The sequence below is a fragment of the Cydia amplana genome, chromosome 14, assembly GCF_948474715.1.
Source record: "Cydia amplana chromosome 14, ilCydAmpl1.1, whole genome shotgun sequence".
Classification (NCBI taxonomy): domain Eukaryota; kingdom Metazoa; phylum Arthropoda; class Insecta; order Lepidoptera; family Tortricidae; genus Cydia; species Cydia amplana.
Window position 1 is genome coordinate 10697083 of NC_086082.1, and position 18120 is coordinate 10715202.

The 18120-nt window shown below is 35.5% G+C and overlaps 1 protein-coding gene across 1 annotated transcript in view; it reads left to right on the forward strand.

Moving 5' to 3' along the window:
- The first annotated feature begins 14699 nt into the window (after positions 1-14699).
- The window catches only part of LOC134654124 (protein spaetzle 3), a 34835-nt gene continuing 31414 nt past the window's right edge, over positions 14700-18120 (forward strand). The window contains exon 1 of the mRNA XM_063509566.1: positions 14700-14825. The gene's annotated coding sequence lies outside the window, so the exon portion shown is untranslated. The remainder of the gene's footprint in view (positions 14826-18120) is intronic.

The following is an 18120-nucleotide window of genomic DNA, read 5'->3' on the forward strand; positions in this document are numbered from 1 at the left end:
GATGCTAATTAATTTGTTTGGAAGTGAATAATTTTGTGTTGGTATAACATCACGTGAAATTTATTACGGACTGTGGGTATGCAACGTTAAGTTCACCGTAGCTTATATCTACGAATATCTTAAGAAATTCACTTTTTACTTATGATCGGATCACAATGTGTAAGTACAAATCATTTTAGTGTTCATAGACACACAGCAACGTGTTGTATAGTCGCCATCAGATATATGTATATCGGAGCGGTCAAGGTGTTCACAATATCTAAACACGCACTCTAACGCCCTGACAATAGAGGCGTGTTCAGATATTTATGAGCGCCTTAGCCGCTCCGATATATCTGATGGCGACTGTACAAAAAATTTTTTTTGATTACCTACTTACTGTAAATAATAAAAACACCCCAAAAATTACATAAATAGCACAATACAGCAGCATTTCCTTTCTAACACCGTCATCTCGAAGCAAGAGCGGCGCCAGCCCATCAGCTGCTAAGGGAATCTGCTGTCGCAGGGTGAGGAAACTCCATTCGGGGCGGGGTGAAGCGTAGCCATTATGTAATATGTCGTAGCCATTATTACTTATGCTGTGTCCGGTACAGTAACGCTCGTAGTAGTACGGTTACGATTGTACTATGATTACAGATGGTTGGATGGTTGGTGAATTACAGATGAAAAAGGTATCAATCAGATAATTACGTCTTCTTATAGGTACGATTACGGAGATATTATTGCTATAGATAGGTACTATAGTATAAATGTCTAAGTCCTATGTACGTACATTTATAGAACTTTTTCACTTTGTTTTTTCAAAGTCTGTGCAGAGTTAGCATAGATTAGACGGACGGGTATGGGTGGTATTCACGCAACTTCTCGCGTTGTCGCCTAGTGTGGTGTCAGAACAATGGTTTGAGTGGTATTGGCTTACCAATACCACTCAAACGTCCGTCTAATCTGAATGATGAAGCTTACTTTATTGCGACAACCATTGTCGTACCCACGATCAATTCACTTCTAGACTATTAAGAGTGACTAAGAGAGAAAGAGTATGCTAATCAGTTTTCTAGGTACTTCATTTCTAGCAAGAGTTTGCATACCTATTTTACAAATCACGTGTCCAACGTTTACGAAGCGAATTTTTTATTTAACATAAAATAGCAAGTAATATACAGTAGGCATATCCAGCAACATATATCAATATCACATTTGAGCTGTCACTATAATTAAAAGTATTTGATGCTCATAGTTCTCAACTACTAAACTGGAAATTAAGCTGGTACTTATTAATTTGTTTTAACTATAACCTATACTACCTATAACTACTTATATCAAAATTCTTAGAAACCAAAGTTTACCCCTTCTGTATTTTTGTTATAAGTACTCGTATTTTCTTAAAAGTTTGATTCATTTTATTAAATAGGTATCCACAATGGTGAGTGTGAAGTGATTCAGTGTGAGAGGTATTTGCCCTTAAGAAACAAAGTACACAATAAATATATATTACTTTGTGTTGACATTATATTTGTATTCGCTTTTAAAGTGTTTCGATTTATCACTTTGCTTTTGGTGGTGATTTTTAAGGTATCTGCCATTAATATAATATATGTAGGTGTTTTATTTAGTTGTAAATCGTTCTTTATTAAACACGAAATAATTAATTTCGAAACAAAGGCATGCTTTCAACTTTAAAGAAATCTTAGATACCTGTACACTAGGGTGGTCCAAAAATTCGCATTCGCCACAAGGTTCTCTTTTATCAAAACATAGAAATTATTCATACAATATTTTAGAGCAATTCAAATATATATGAAGTAAATTAATTAATTACCCCATGATAAATTCTAATTTGGAGATGTTTTAACGATTCTTTATACGTCTTTTCAGTTAGTTGTAAGTGAAAAATATGCCAGTCGTTTTCTTATTGACCGAAGCGTTAGCGAAGGTCTCCGTTTCAACTTGGGCAGAAATGCTTTCGTATGTGCGGATGTACTCCTCTACATGTCGCAATTTTCAACCGTGTCTCGTAAAATTTTGTTAGCAAATTCGATGATTAAATTGTTGTTTTTTTGTCGATTCTGATAGTGGATTTTTTTTATCAATGGCGGAATCATGAGGGTCGCGAAGTCTACAGCTCACAGAGTCACTAGTTTTATTTTTGGGTTAGTGTGCATTTATAATACAAATTAAATACTGGTCGATAATTTAATTGCAATGCCTATTCGTCTTTATCTTGGAACAGCAAGTATTTGCTCAGTTAATCAATAGTGCATTGATTTACCTATTGATATTTCCTGTAATCCTACACAAACAATATCTATGTACCTAGACTAGTACCTTGGGCCAGTTCCGAGAATCAGTTCGGCAGTTAATACAAAATGTCGCGGAGTGAAAGGATTTGTTCGGTTGTTTAGTGGAATGTTGGAGTTAGGTATAGGTATTCGGCAATGTTACTATGAATATGGGTATGTGACGACCGCTCACAGTCTAGTTGTGTCTATATACGTAGTGAAACGCCTATGAAAATGGTGTAACAAGTTCAAGCCCCGCTATGGCACCACTATTTCCTAATTCCTGTGCCATAAAATAAATAAAATAAATAAATATTAGAGGACATTTTACACAAATTGACTACGCCCCACGGTAAGCTGTAGGCTTGTGTTGTGGGTACTCAGCCAACGATATATATAATATACAAATACTTAAATACATAGAAAACAACCATGACTCAGGAACAAATATCTGTGCTCATCGCACAAATAAATGCCCTTACTGGGATTCGAACCCAGGACCGCGGCTTCACAGGCAGGGTCACTACCCACTAGGCCAGACCGGTCGTCAATGTTTTAGTAAATAAATGTTTTTAGTATCCAGAACCGCATATTAATACTTATACAACATAACATTATTCATTTCTTTGTATGAAATTCTATCGTCAGGTAAATCTGTGTGAGGATTGTCGTAAAATATTTACTTACCTATTTTATTTATTTAAGAGTACTGATATCGTTTACGGCATTGTTAGTAATTAACGAACGTTAGTAACAATTTGTTACTGAAAGTCGTAGGTAGTAACAAAAAATACAAGGAAGTAAGACTCACGACATGTCACAAAATGGTCCCGACTATGCAAAGTGTTGACATAAAAAGGGCCAAATGTTGATCATTATCGTTCCTCTAAAGTGATTTGTGTGATCACCTGATAAAAGACACTACGTGTATGTGAGGTGTGCAATAAAGAGTATTGTATTGTATTGTAAGACACCTCTTCGAATTCCAAATATTCAAATGTACAGATTTCCATATATTTAAATTTCTCGGTGTTCAAAGTCCTTGTCGTGTGACAGAGAAATTGATTACACTTGACATCGCTCTTTTCATCCCAATAATGCAGGAAGGATCAGTGAAAGCATATAACTGGAAACCGCCTTTGGGAACATTACCGTTCAAATTCTCGGGCCAAATTAGCACACATACACAATTACGCCTACATTTAAATAAGACGATACGTTTACAGAGCCTGTCTCAATTACACTAACGTACACAGCTAAGTGTAGATGAAATGCATATAATGTCAATAACTACCAATCAGCGACATTAATCCGCTAATAACCTTCTTGCTGTACGTACTGGCCGCTGAGAGTTCGCAGTTCATATTTGATTAGAATATGACTTGGACAGGGATAGGTTTATGCCATACATTGAAGAACCAGTCAAATAATTCACGTATAATAATTTAATGCAGATTAAAAGATAACTAGTTAAAATGTTGTTATGAAATTAAATGACAGACTAACTCAACATAATTAAATATTCATTGTTGTAGGTATAAATCTATTCCGCTATAATAAGTATTTTGTATATTTTATTATCAATCTGTATGGCAGTGCGAAGTCACGTTCAGAGACCGTACCATGAGTCACTGACAGTGTCAAAACTGACATTCACGCTATCGAGAACAGAATACTTCCATGGTTTATATGCGTTCACTGGGAAGGATGAGCTTCTTTTGGGTCTATTTAGTGTACGTAAGTCGTAGTCTTATTTTTTTTATACAATCACTCACGCAACAATTACCTATGCGAAACACTTGTGTCAAAATGACCATCAATTTAACCTATTCACACAGTGGCGGTCTGGTCATTGGACAGTCGCCGTGGGCCAAAGGAAATAACGACCATACCAGCAAACAATACAGACAGACAAATATTTGAGTCGTAAAGTTGAAGTCGTGAGTGTAGTTGGCACAAGGGCACACCGCATTCTTTGCGTCGACCGAATAACGCCGACAGGAAAGGATATAGGTTACCTAATGCGCTATTTCTAAGAAAATAGTGATTTCAGGAAACCACCTGTCATAAAGATTTATTTTGAACCTTTAGATCAATGAAGTATCAGCTCTGTGAAGATTTTGAAAGGCTGAATGAATACCTTTTCTTCTAAGTGATTGTTGGTTGGACCCTAACTGACCACAGGATCGACAAACCACCTAGCAGACCTAGCTACATGATTTCTTAGTATATAGTTTTTATAATAGCAACTACTTACCAACACCCGCTAAGTCAGATCAACCACAACAAGCTTAGTTGGCAACTTGGCATTAAATAGTCCGGCTTCTTAACGATAGTTGCCATTTTTGTTCACAACCATACAGTTTTGGTTCAATGAAAATGAACCTTTTTTACTGCTTGGTATTTAAAGCGCACAGTGTCAAAATACGTGCCAGATTCCAATGCGGCGATTAAATAAATCTTCATTAAGGGTTATTCTGTCTCCAATAATTTCAGTGCGTGTTCACGACAAGTAAATGAGCACTAATTACCGAGGAAACCACTTCCTGGTACTGGAAAGCGGTTGAACCGGTCAGAGGTTTCTGCAAAATTCATTGTGTCGGAGGTGAATTGTACCGGTATGATGATTATCCTTATAATTAAAGGTTTTTAATGACTCAACCATAATAGTGTTATAATTATGCTAACAGCTTGGCAACTGAAATTAAAAGGATTTTTTTTGTTTACTTGACTATAAAATGTCTATAGGAATGTACTTACCTCCTACTTACCTAAGCACTGCAAAGAGCTGCTATAAAGAAGCTAGGTAAAATAATTATGATTAGGAATCTATCATTTTAAACTGACGGAAATGTTTGACCAGACTGTATTTATTTTAAACAACTTGTACTTTAACTAATGTAGGTATAGTCCCTTTGCGATACAACTTACCAAAATTTATTAACATTGTTGGAACACCCGAAACTTAGGGTGAAAATAATAATGTGGACGACAAAATTATTAGCAAACCTATCTAAAAACTTTATTAGTATATGGATTTATAAATGGTTGGTTGTTTTACACAACCAAGATGCAGACAACATTTGGTCAAGAAACGTATAAAAAATGACGCAGGAAATGGTTCAGATCATAAAACATATTGTTTAGTGTTATTATCGGCTGGACCAGCGGTTCTCAATCTTTTTTTTGACGGAACCCTTTTGGAAATACCTGATACAATACGGTGGCGGATAGTAAAACTTTTCGAGGCGACTAAAGCATAGTGTTCTAAATTCTTGCGGAACCCCTGCAGGGGTGTCGCGGAACCCTAGGGTTCCGCGGAACACACAGAGTATGGCTGGGCTGGACAATGGAGGTGAAATATGCATACGAGTAGGTTAGGCTGTTCCGCCTCGCCTTATGAATTACAAATGTAATCTAATATTTATATCAAACACGCAATTGAAACTATTTTGATCCGGTAGCAGCATTTGAATAGCCACGAGCCTAGTGCGTTCGAATATAATTATCGGTTTACGAGAATTGATTGCTCTGGTCAGTATAGTCCTTAGAAAGCAACAACAGATTTATGTAAACTCTACACCAAGTTTACAAAACTGCTTAATTTTACGAGCAACGGCATTATGTTATAACCAACTCCTAAAAGAACTAGTAATTAAATTTCAATTAACAAAATAACCTGCTCAGGCTGGATAGAAGTTACCTATTTAAGATTGGAAATTTATAGATAAGTAGATAGATAGACAGAAATATTTGTTGCGCCCTCAGGTTAAATAAAAATGTTCCGATTTTCGACACATAAATAATCGTTTTTAAAACAATCAGCCTGTATTTTAACAGTTATAAAAATCTTATGAAAATGTAATAAGTATTTTTGTTATGTTTTAAGCAGAATTGCTACCTCGCCACGGTAAATCCCCTACTTTTAAAGATAATCAAATTGAAATGATTGCCGTTGTTGAACATGGACCATTTTCAGAGTCTCCTAAACTCTAAAGCGAACCGCCTTGTCTCGATCTTTGTACAATTAATGTAGCTCACGTCCAAATCGCCGGTGCACCACTGACAGTAATTATGACAAATACTGTCAATCATTTAATATTCCGTACGCGTGTTCGCTATCCAAAGCGCTCATGTCTTGTACAGAACGGTCAGTCTTTAGATGAAAAATAATAAGTAATAATAACAAAAGCCAGGTAGGTAGACATTTTTAAATTAAAGGAAAAATGGAAAAAAAATTCGGAAACTTCCAAAAGGATATAAATTAATTTAAGCCTAAGATTCACTTGTAAGTTTTACTTACGTATAAGTAGGGACAAAGCTATTTGTTAGAATGAGATAATGATATTCATCTCTCATTCTGTAGTATAGCTGTGTCCCTGGAACGTAAGAAAAACTTACGAATGTATCTTAGGTATATAGTTATAATTTATACCTATCTTTTTAACTTCCTTGCAAAATTTTACCTGTTAAATAATATGAACTGCTAAATTTACTATAGAAAGGCTACAATGATACGCAATAAATACAGTCAACAAACTAATCAATCAGTAATTTTTTATCTTATAAGGATCTAAAACTAGTATTAATAATACTGTATCAACTTTCCTGAGCCCAAAAACACGACCGTGTCATTGCGTCCGTTGAAGGGTCCGGCTAAAATGAATCTAATTAAATAAACACGGGCCTGATCTGAACAAAGAATTATATAAATATAGTACAACGGTGACATGATACATTGTTATGTTCGGGCAATATATTGTCAGCTCGAGCGTAAAAGGACATTATAGTAATCAAGTAATGTCTTATGTAATTAGCAAGCAACTACCGCGTAACAATGCCGGGAGGTTGATTTTTAAGTTCAGTGAATAAATAGCATGGGTACTAATTTACGGTTAGGTGTCTTTAGTTTTATATAAACAAATAATTTTAAGAAAATAAGGATAAAGATATACTTAAGTGAAATCAGAATAAACGTTTCAAGTTAAATAAGTATTTAAAGCTTCAGAGTGTGTAAGAATCCAAGAGTGTGGGGAACACTTAAAAACTACCACAAGGTTTAACAACACTATCAATCGATAAGTGTAGTAATAAAACCATATTAATATAAGGAACTAGGCAAACAATGATAGCCTTAAACCCTAACATTACATCAATGCGACACTACCGTATACGACTGGTTATTAAACGACCACGAAATATAGGGTACCTATTGTATCTAAGAATTATAGTCCCTATGTCCATGTTGTAAGGTCCTTGGCGTACGTCATGTATTCGTGGCTAAGTTTAATTTAGGTAGCAATAAATTCCTGAATAGATAGGCATGCTTGACCGGTGGTAGTGAACGTAGCGCCCCGCCTTGGCTACTATTGTTAAGGCAGAGCAGATTTATAACTAAGTAGGTAGCCTGTATGTCCGCGTCGAAGTTTGCCTCCCCTTTATACCCACAAATGACGATTTTTGAGAAGAAACTTTATTACGGTAATCCGCGTTCTTAATCATCATCATCATATCAGCCGAAAGACGTCCACTGCTGGACCTATTAGGCCCCCCCCCAGGGATTTTATTTGCAAAATGATTGTATCATTAACAATCACAAAGTCCTAGCCGCCGCCGACTTATTACAATACATTTTTAGTCAATAAAAAGAAATACCACAATGTATGTATTACCTTAGTGTATACTGTATAGTATAGTGTATATAGAATCAGAGCGTAACTTTAGGTTGTATGGGGGCGACTTGACACTACTAAAAAATATTAAACCTAAATAATAATGAACGATGCCTTAAATTGTCAATATGATCAAGAGTCAAGACAGCCGAGAAATATTAGTGTCGCGACGTTTTATCTACTTATGACTATTATAAGATAATAATAGTTTTATAACGATACCCGGATATACTTATAGTAAATGCAATAATAACAAACACGAAAGTTAGGTTAACTCTCAAGACCACAAAAGAAGCGGACACGGACCAGACATTAGCAAAATAAAACTAGGTAGGATGGTAATTGATTTTGCAAGATTTGCATCTTAGAAGTATTTTTCCATGTTACTTGAATTAAAAGAATGACAACTGCCACCTCAGTATATTTTTATCATTTGTATAATAAAATTTATATTGTTGGACTGAGGTGAAAAGTATAGAAAGACCATTAAAATACTAAGATGTATATGTAGGTATAGATTGCTATGGTAAAAATGTGTGTACTTAAATGTGGGGGGTATCCATTTTAATGTCTCTAGTCCAGTCTAACCTAAAGTTTCTATAACTTACATTCTTGTGAAATATTTTATAGCGTACCTAGTTTTACAAACTAATTTAGAAGGAATGCGATCACTAATTTACTGCGTTGACCTATTTTATAAATAAATAGGTAGGTTATAAAATCGATTCGTTGCACCTAGCCAAGGAATTTACAAGTCACTTAATAAGATACTTCGATGCAATTATATGCTTTACTTTATTTATACATTCAACATTTTCATTACAAAGACATATTACTCATGGTATGACAAAGGTGCCATTTGTAATATGTACATGATTTTTAAATATGCGTACTTTGCGAGCATTATTATATTTTATGTCTGTCAGATAAAGTATGCCTTATATGTAGGCAGTCACCACCGAGCTATTAATCATTGTAAAACTGGGCAATTACACACGCATACTTCAAATTGACAAATTGCTTAAAATATTATTAATAGTTTAGTCGCTCTTAGGACGTACTTAAGGATAATTACTACTGATACTCTGTAAGGATTGTATACGCGTGTTGAAAATTACGAACTGAAAATCAGGACGCGGCTATATTAGAAAATAATACGTTTATAATTTTTATTTTTGCATAAGCTTGGCTACCTACTGATTGTTTAGCAATGAATTCAGTCATCGCCATGCATATCCCGAGTCTAAACTCTTTGTCAAATGTCAAAATTTAATCATTCATCAAGAATTTATGAATGAATCACATATGACGCCATACGTCGTCGGTGATAATTGATAATGATAATGTTTCAGTGATCAAACTGCTCCTTCATTTTATTTTTGTTACTAAAATCAGTAAAACTCGTAGAAAGAGCAAAAATAGGTATAAATACATCGTCATCATCATAACATTCTCTTGTCGGGGGAGTAATCGTCAACTTTTCTTTCTTGGACCAGTTTCAATTTCCTCATACGATACGACGCATTAATTTTTACTTGGCTGGGACATGTGATTGTAGGCTTCCCTCTGCTTCTCGGCTTTTAACCCTGACATATACACAATATATTACATTAATACTGTATGTTTAATGTTTCTTTTATTGCTACATTTTTTTCGTCAGACTGATCCTCCTTTTCTTATGATTATCTTTACTTTAAGCTCTAGCATCTTATGAGATACAGGTATAGCAAGGTTATGTTAAGTAGGTACGAAATAGTTATTTTCGATACAAGTGCGAAAAAGAGGAAATTCGAAACGAGAGGCGATAAATTAAAACACGACCGATGTTTTAAATCGACACGAGTTGTGAATTACCTATTCGCACGTGTATCAAACAACGTTTTACAGTACATATGGCACTTTAAAGTTTCGACATACGCACGAAAAGTGCTATTTTACGCACTAGTGCGGAAAAGTAGCCCCATATGTACTGTAAAGGATGTTTTTATGTTGGCGGATTGGGTAATGGGCACCGTGCATTGGCAAGGACATTCGACATTAATCATGAAAAAACACATTCCGACTGCGTTGAATTCAAAACGGGACTTTACAATCGATAACATCGATGAACTCTTCAAATAAACCGTCCAGAAAAAATGCGTCCGGCTGGAGAACCGAGCAAAAACCATAGTAATGTGACGAAAACCCCAAGACGGAAGTAAGGAAATCCCACCGACATATCTGAAACGCAGAGGAAATTAATCACGACGTAATAGCCGTGGTGAGATCCAATTAAGGTAAGTATATACCTGCCTACGTACAACAATACAAACGTCTGAGTCTGTGACTATTATAAGATAGCGTTTAATATTGTATTTCTGTCTTTTGCACAGTGGTGGATTTCCCATAAGGCACAGTAGGCTCGAGCCTAGGGCGGCGAGATATTAGGCAAATTGTGACAAAAAATTCGCTGATTATAACAAGAAATAATTCAAAATTAGGCAACGAATTCTCAAAAAAAGGTACCCATAGAGGGAAATGCTTGGAAGTCTTGGAACACAATTTAGGACTTCGTAACTTTGTTTGAACTATACTTGGTCAACCAGATCTTGACAGTAGAAAAAGGCGGCAAATTTGAAAAATGTAGGCGCGAAGGGATATCGTCCCATAGAAAATTTGAATTTCGCGCCTTTTTTACTGACAAGATTTGGTTGACCAGCTATAAGTTAGGAGGTGAACATATCAAAAGTCCCCGGCCGTAGCCCTTGCTGAGCCGGGGAAAGAGGGGGGTTTGAAGGTCCCATTTTTCGGTTTTTCGCTTATATCTCGGAAACTATGCGTTCTAACGACAAACATGATCATTATACAAAATGAAACCTGATTAAATTTGCTACAAGTTTTACTCAGTCAAGTTTTTCGATATCTTGAGGGCCCTCTACACTTGTGCGCGAATCGCGTCGCGAAGCCCCGACCGCGAGTGTGGCGTCGATTTCGCAGTGGCTCTTGAAATATTGCATGAAATTTTCTTCAATAATATTGACGAGGAATGGAACCCGAAAAATTTTAACAGTTTATTACTGGCCATATTAAATGACTAAAATGTCCTTTCAACTTCTCTGGAATTCGCTGGAGGCCAAAATAAGGAAAAAAAAATGTTATACTTGGTCAACCAGATCTTGACAGTAGAAAAAGGCGGCAAATTTGAAAAATGTAGGCGCGAAGGAATATCGTCTCATAGAAAATTGAATTTCGCGCCTTTTTTACTGACAAGATTTGGTTGATCAGCTATATATGAGTGTTTATAGGTGAATTTTGGCAAAAAAAATAAGATTTTCTTATGTTTCTTTTTAGATTTTTTGAATGTTTTTGCACATAAAAAGTAAGTGTTATTGGTAAAACTGTCACTTAAAATGAATAAGTATTTGCTTTTTTTCGTAAAACCTATTTTTTTTTGCAAAGCGTTACTACTTTCTGACATTTATCAATAAGGATAATATGTAGACTACGTCGCATAGTGGCAACATCGCCACCGTAAATGCATTTTAGATGTTTTGTTTTTTAATTGGTAATCATTCTGAAACTAGGCGAGTTCCAGAAAAGTTTATAGGACATTTTAGTCTTTAAATTAAATATGATCAGCGGCAATATCATTGTCGCATTTTTATCACTTGTCATGTTATGCGTCACTTTCGCACTTACATACTTGTTAAAACGTGACAGGCATGATATGATAAAAAACCGACCATCTTAGCCCTACAGGAATACACTGTTAAAATCTTATAGGTTGTACGTAGTTGTACCGTAAATATTTACATATTATGTATTGAAGGAAATTTCATGCAAAATTACAGAGAGCGGATTTCTCAAAAACTAAACAAAATACCTATCGAAAAACTCGACTGACTCGACTGTATAAAACTTGTAGCAAGTTTAATTAGCTTTGATTTTGTATAATGAATTTGTCACAAGGACGCATAGTTACTGAGATATAATAAGCAAAAACCCGAAAAATGGGACCTTCAACCAAACCCTCCTACCCCCGCTCAAGGGGACTTTTGATATGTTCACCTCCTAACGAGTCCAAATAGAATTACTAAGTTAAAAATGTGTCCCAAGCATTTCCCTCTACACCTTTTCGTCGCCTGACCTAAATGTAGTCAATATGATGGGTGCTGATGCTGAGAAAGGGGCGGCTACAAGGCCTGGAGCCTAGGGCGGCAAAGACTGCAAATCCGCCACTGCTTTTGCAGGCGCTCGGCATGTACCTACCTACATGAGAGAAATATCGGTTCTGCAAAAAAATTAATTTGTGAGAGACTCATCCATGTTGAAATCAAATTGGTTAGTAGGTTGGTTAGTTTACAAAATGTGGCTGTCCTCTACTTGTAGTACCTACATTTGGTGTATGTACTTACTAATTAAATGCAACTTCTGCTATTAGGTACCTACTACTACAGACTGGTTTACCTGATATTGGTAGAACTGAGAAGTTTAAAGAGATTTTTAACTACTAACAAAAAAAACCGTTTAGTACGACACATAACTACAAGATGCAGCACTATAATAAAGTAATGAAATAAAACTAGTTAATTTTATTTTAAGCTAACCGAAAATCTTATTTGAACATATATTTGTGGAATTCGGCATGAGTTTTGTGTGAAGAATATTTAAGTCTCGAAAATAGTGGAACGTAAACTAATATTATAAGCTCTTTTAATTTCCAACATTACACACCTGGTCTAAAGGGGCCACTGATTAACAGTCCGCCGGACGATATCGGCCTGTCAGTTAGAACAAAAAGTTGACAGTTTCGAACAACTAACAGGCCGATACCGTCCGGCGGGCTGGTAATCAGTGGGCCCCTTAAGGTTTTGTCAGTACGCCGCAAGCTGTATCGTTGTTAATTAAACGGTAGTAATTACTGTAATTAGCGACCGATCGCTGAATGTCCGCACAGATGTCTGGGCAACAATGAATTTTTATACAGCTCGGTTTTTCCAGCCAGAGACGCGTACGCAGCTCGCGGAGATCGCTAGGGCTGACGACGCTTGGAAAAGCACTCTTTTTCGATTCCACATCAACTTTTGACCGAGCCTGATTTGGCTTTTTCCCGCTATTTTCAAAGGATTGTGCATGTATTATATGACAACGGTATAAATATTGTGTTAACTTAATTGATGGTTTCTTAGAAATAAAAACAAAATTAGAAATGTTCCTAACTCTTCTAATAATTAAATATCGAACAAAAATCAAACAAAGGGGTATTAACTGTGGTTAATATTTCTTCGTTTGTATGAATATGCGATGTCGCGCCGGTCGTCCCGTCAACTTTTAGCGGTAACCCTATCCAATATGGCCAATTGGCCATATTACGACTATTTAAATTAGTTAACTATATTAGCGTGTCTAAAGTCACGTCACGTCACGTCAGTGTCAAAGTAAGGTAAAAATATTAAAACTATATCGCTACCTATGTGTGGTCATAGTTAATTACGTAAGTCAAAAATAAATATGTATACGTTCATATTTCTCTCAAGCTTATTAGTTTCAAAAATAGCAACTGCATTTTAATTAATATTAGTACCTACACAACAGATAATTAGTTAGTCATTCGATTTTTTTATTCGAACAGGTTTTGCTTTAATGTATAATATGTATTGTAATTTCATTAGTATTAACGTCCATTATATTTCTATCTAAAACCTATTTGGGTAATTTACAATACAATATAACGTGAACGTGACTGCGTCTGGTCTGATCTTTGGCGTATCTACAAACTACAATGTATGTATATGTTACCGTACAAACCCGATTTAAGTGAAAACGCATTTTCCCAAGTTAACACTAGTTTTCCCAATCGCCTTGGTGAGTACAAGAACCCACTTTACATCTATAATGTTTAATGTTAACTTAGAAAAAGTTTTCTTTAAGTTGTGTGTAACCTATTGTCTAGTCAAAATAAGTTTTCACTTAAATTTATATTTGAACAATGAGTCAAAACTAGTTTTCACCAAAGCACTGTGAGAAAACTAGTTTTGATTTAAAAATCCCAGTTAATACCTACTTGGGCCTCACGGAAAACTAGTTATAATTATAACTATTGAAAACGTTTTTTTCACTGAGGTGATACGGAAAACTAGTACTAACTTGAGAAAACGCGTTTTCACTGAAAACGGGCTATAATTATAGAAAATAATTATGAAATGTAAACTGTAAATTTAAATGTAGCCGAAATTAGTAGAACAAATTCGTTATTCTAAGAAATGATAGTTCGGTTTTTCATAATGTAACCTTAGTCAATAAAAACAATGCAACGATTTGTCAGATCTTGAGGTAGGTAAGTGGTAAGTAGAAGAGCAAATTCATCAAAGGAGGTGGGCTAAAGCGTCAACACTGCAACTAATTCTTGGAGCACTAGAACCGGCATCATTCTTCCCGGATGATACGAATGACATGACACATAGATTCAATTTTATCCGCTACAGTTTCCGTGTGCTGTACCAGTGAACCGTTGAAAATCATAAATACGATCCGGAACGCATTCATCATCGGAAGCTTATTAAAAAGTGCTCAATACTCTGACCAGCCAGTGACATAGAGTGACACGACCAGCTCAGGTCCGGAGAGTAAAAGGTACGTTTCGGACTCAGTACCCGCGAGAACGGCCGCGTTACCGCACGTTACGATCGTATAAATAAAATAAAAAAATAAGCCCGCCAAAACCAAGTAGGTAAACGAACATTTCGTAAACGGAACGTGGTTAAAAATATTCAAATGTGATTTGTTGGAGTTGACGGCCAATGGTGAACTAAGTAGGTAGTTCAGTTTATTAGTAAATGTAAATAAATAAGGTTTTTACAATTGCGTGAAGGCGTAAACGTGGACAATACAGGTAATACATTATAATAAGTATAACACTAGAGTAAAACCTATACTATTTGCGATTAAGGTAAACCGAACCGGTTATAATAAGCTATAATTTTATATCGTCACTTAATGGTTTTTGTGTTAAACGTTTACACTATACACTAACAACAAACTTAGCAATTTCATCATCTTAAAAATTAGAAAACTTTATTGATAGTTCTTTTGCCCATTTTGGTCTCCATTCTCTATTTCAGAAAATAATATATTTTTTGTCTGTCTACATGTACGTTTATTTAGATTTATTCAGACAACGGACGAATTGGAACAACCTTGAAGCTGTGTCGCCAATATTTACGCAAAGGCTCTTAGTTATGGTCAGACTTAGTCAATGACATAACGCAACTACATAACCAGTCTTGTACGTACATACAAAAAAAATCCTGTATTCTTCGTAATACATGTTTACCCTAATTTTGGATTTTTGATGTATTTTTTGAAGTGAAAACTTCTTTAGCGGCGGTGGGCACTTTTTGAGGTGGGGAAAAAATGATAAACTCGAGACAGCGTAAGGCGATCACGTGACCGTAAGATTTAGTAGGTGGCCACTCATTTAGATGGCATTTAAATCAATAAAGAAAAACTCGATGACATTACATGAAAAAGGTTCTAACCTTGTACGGTCTGAAAAACGAGGATGTCACAGTTACATTCTAACTTTATATCACTCAAATATAATTCAATAAAGCTACATCTTGATGAAATCGCTAATAAAAGTGAACTCTAGTACTGGTGAGTAAAACTCAAAATATCATGACCAAATATATTTAGATGCGAGGTCTGCAAGTTAACTTTACAATTTCTATTCGAATTTTAAACAATTAACGCTACAAATTTGAATTTCGAATTTTAAACAAGCTCACTGACCAGCAATTTTGAAACTAAAGTTTTTCAATAGAAAGGAGGATGGGTCAATTATACATAGTGCTGCAGACATTTTGGACTAGTCATTGAGTTTTCACTTCTGTCGGCACTCCCGGAGTGCAACCCGTTGTTTTTTTCTTTTTCTTTTTCCTACCTTGGTGCCTTAAAAATTGTAATAATTAAATTCAATTTTGGTTTTTCTTAGGTACTTAAATTTCCCGTGGATTCTTCTGGTAATTTGTAATAAATATTTAGGTGCAAAGCTTTCTCTCTGTTCAGTTTTTTATTGTAGAGCTAGTTTATTTATATCCGGTCTGGATCGCTAGAGGACATGGTCCCCTTTTTAGGGTTCCGTAGCCAAATGGCAAAAACGGAACCCTTATAGATTCGTCATGTCTGTCTGTCCGTCTGTCTGTCCGTCTGTCTGTCCGTCTGTCTGTCCGTCCGTATGTCACAGCCACTTTTCTCCGAAACTATAAGAACTATACTGTTGAAACTTGGTAAGTAGATGTATTCTGTGAACCGCATTAAGATTTTCACACAAAAATAGAAAAAAAACAATAAATTTTTGGGGTTCCCCATACTTCGAACTGAAACTCAAAATTTTTTTTTTCATCAAACCCATACGTGTGGGGTATCTATGGATAGGTCTTCAAAAATGATATTGAGGTTTCTAATATCATTTTTTTCTAAACTGAATAGTTTGCGCGAGAGACACTTCCAAAGTGGTAAAATGTGTGTCCCCCCCCCCCCCTAACTTCTAAAATAAGAGAATGATAAAACTAAAAAAAATATATGATGTACATTACCATGTAAACTTCCACCGAAAATTGGTTTGAACGAGATCTAGCAAGTAGTTTTTTTTTAATACGTCATAAATCGCCTAAATACGGAACCCTTCATGGGCGAGTCCGACTCGCACTTGGCCGCTTTTTTTAAGGGTTCCATAGCCAAAATGACAAAAAATGGAACGGAATGTTATCTATGTCAGTTTACGTAAATATTACGTAGAGTAGTTTATCAATTTATTTAAATATTAAAAGATGGCTTTATCTGACACAAGTGGCACGACTACTAAATACCATTATCGATTAGTAATTAAGTAGTAGAGCCCACCGTCATTCCTGCTTAGCTATTTTGATATATTTTTTTACTATGAAATTTATTTTGATTGCATTAAGATAGCGCTTGATTAATAATTCTTTTTTTCAATGCATGTTGTAGAATACCATTGCAAGTCCAGTCAGAGACGACATAATCACAGTATCAACGCGTAGCAATTAAGATTAATAATGTATTAATTCAATTCAACAAGATTCTGTAATTCTATTGTGCTCTTTGATCACCACATTGTCAGGTATAGCGAATACGTGCAAAGATTTTTATACTTAGTAGGTAGGTACCTACTAAGACAGGCTAGTAAAATATGACGAACAAGAGATACATTTTCAACAAGCAAAGGAAAATGTTTCTTAGATTTTGAAACTGTAGCGTCTAATTTCACTTTATTATTGTATCAGACACAAAATTAAAACTTAAGATATCGATGTATTATGCCTCAGCGGTGATCAAAATGCAGACGACCCATAAGAGTATTGGGAGCTGTAGCGACATTGTTAAAGATAGTAGTTTCAGCAAACTAGTAGCCCATGGATAAATACCTTGAAAACTGTCATAAGTACATAATATTATAAAGGTGCCCTATTGATATTCCGAGAAAAATTACGCCGATTTTTATTTCGCCGACAACGATTCGCCGACGACGGGTTGTTTGGCAGAGTAACGATTGGCCGAATCTCATTCATTACGCATAATAGTTGTTTGCGAGAGTAGTCAATAAGCAGAACATTGATACGCATATTTACTATTCGTAGAATAATCATTTAGTAACTGTCATAATTGCCCGAGAAACCATTGGTCGAAACACAATAGGTCGAATGTTCATTTGGCATTAATATTGACTAGCAGAACTTCTCTCTTATTTAGGGACTAGGACATGACTAACTTACATAACGGAAGGTGCTGGGCCTAAAATACGGCGTTGCGTGAACAAGAGATTTCCGTTGGCAGGATTGGTCCTTAGGATCCATACCGTGTTTTTTGATGTCATTTTTGGAGAGAGGGGGGGGGGGCTCTCAGCTTTATCTTGATATCTATATCATTTAAGCTACTAGGCTAAGTTTAGTATCGTTTTCGTATAAATCGGGGATGCCGAATTCATTTATGAAATCATAATGATACCATTCCGAAGTAAAAAGTTTTTACTAAAAACACATAAAATATATTAAAAAAGAACTTTTCTTAAAATTCCTCTTCACGCTTAAACCGCTGAACCAAATTAGTTAAAATTTGGTATACAGATGGTTCGAGTCCCAGGGAACAACATAGGATACTTTTAA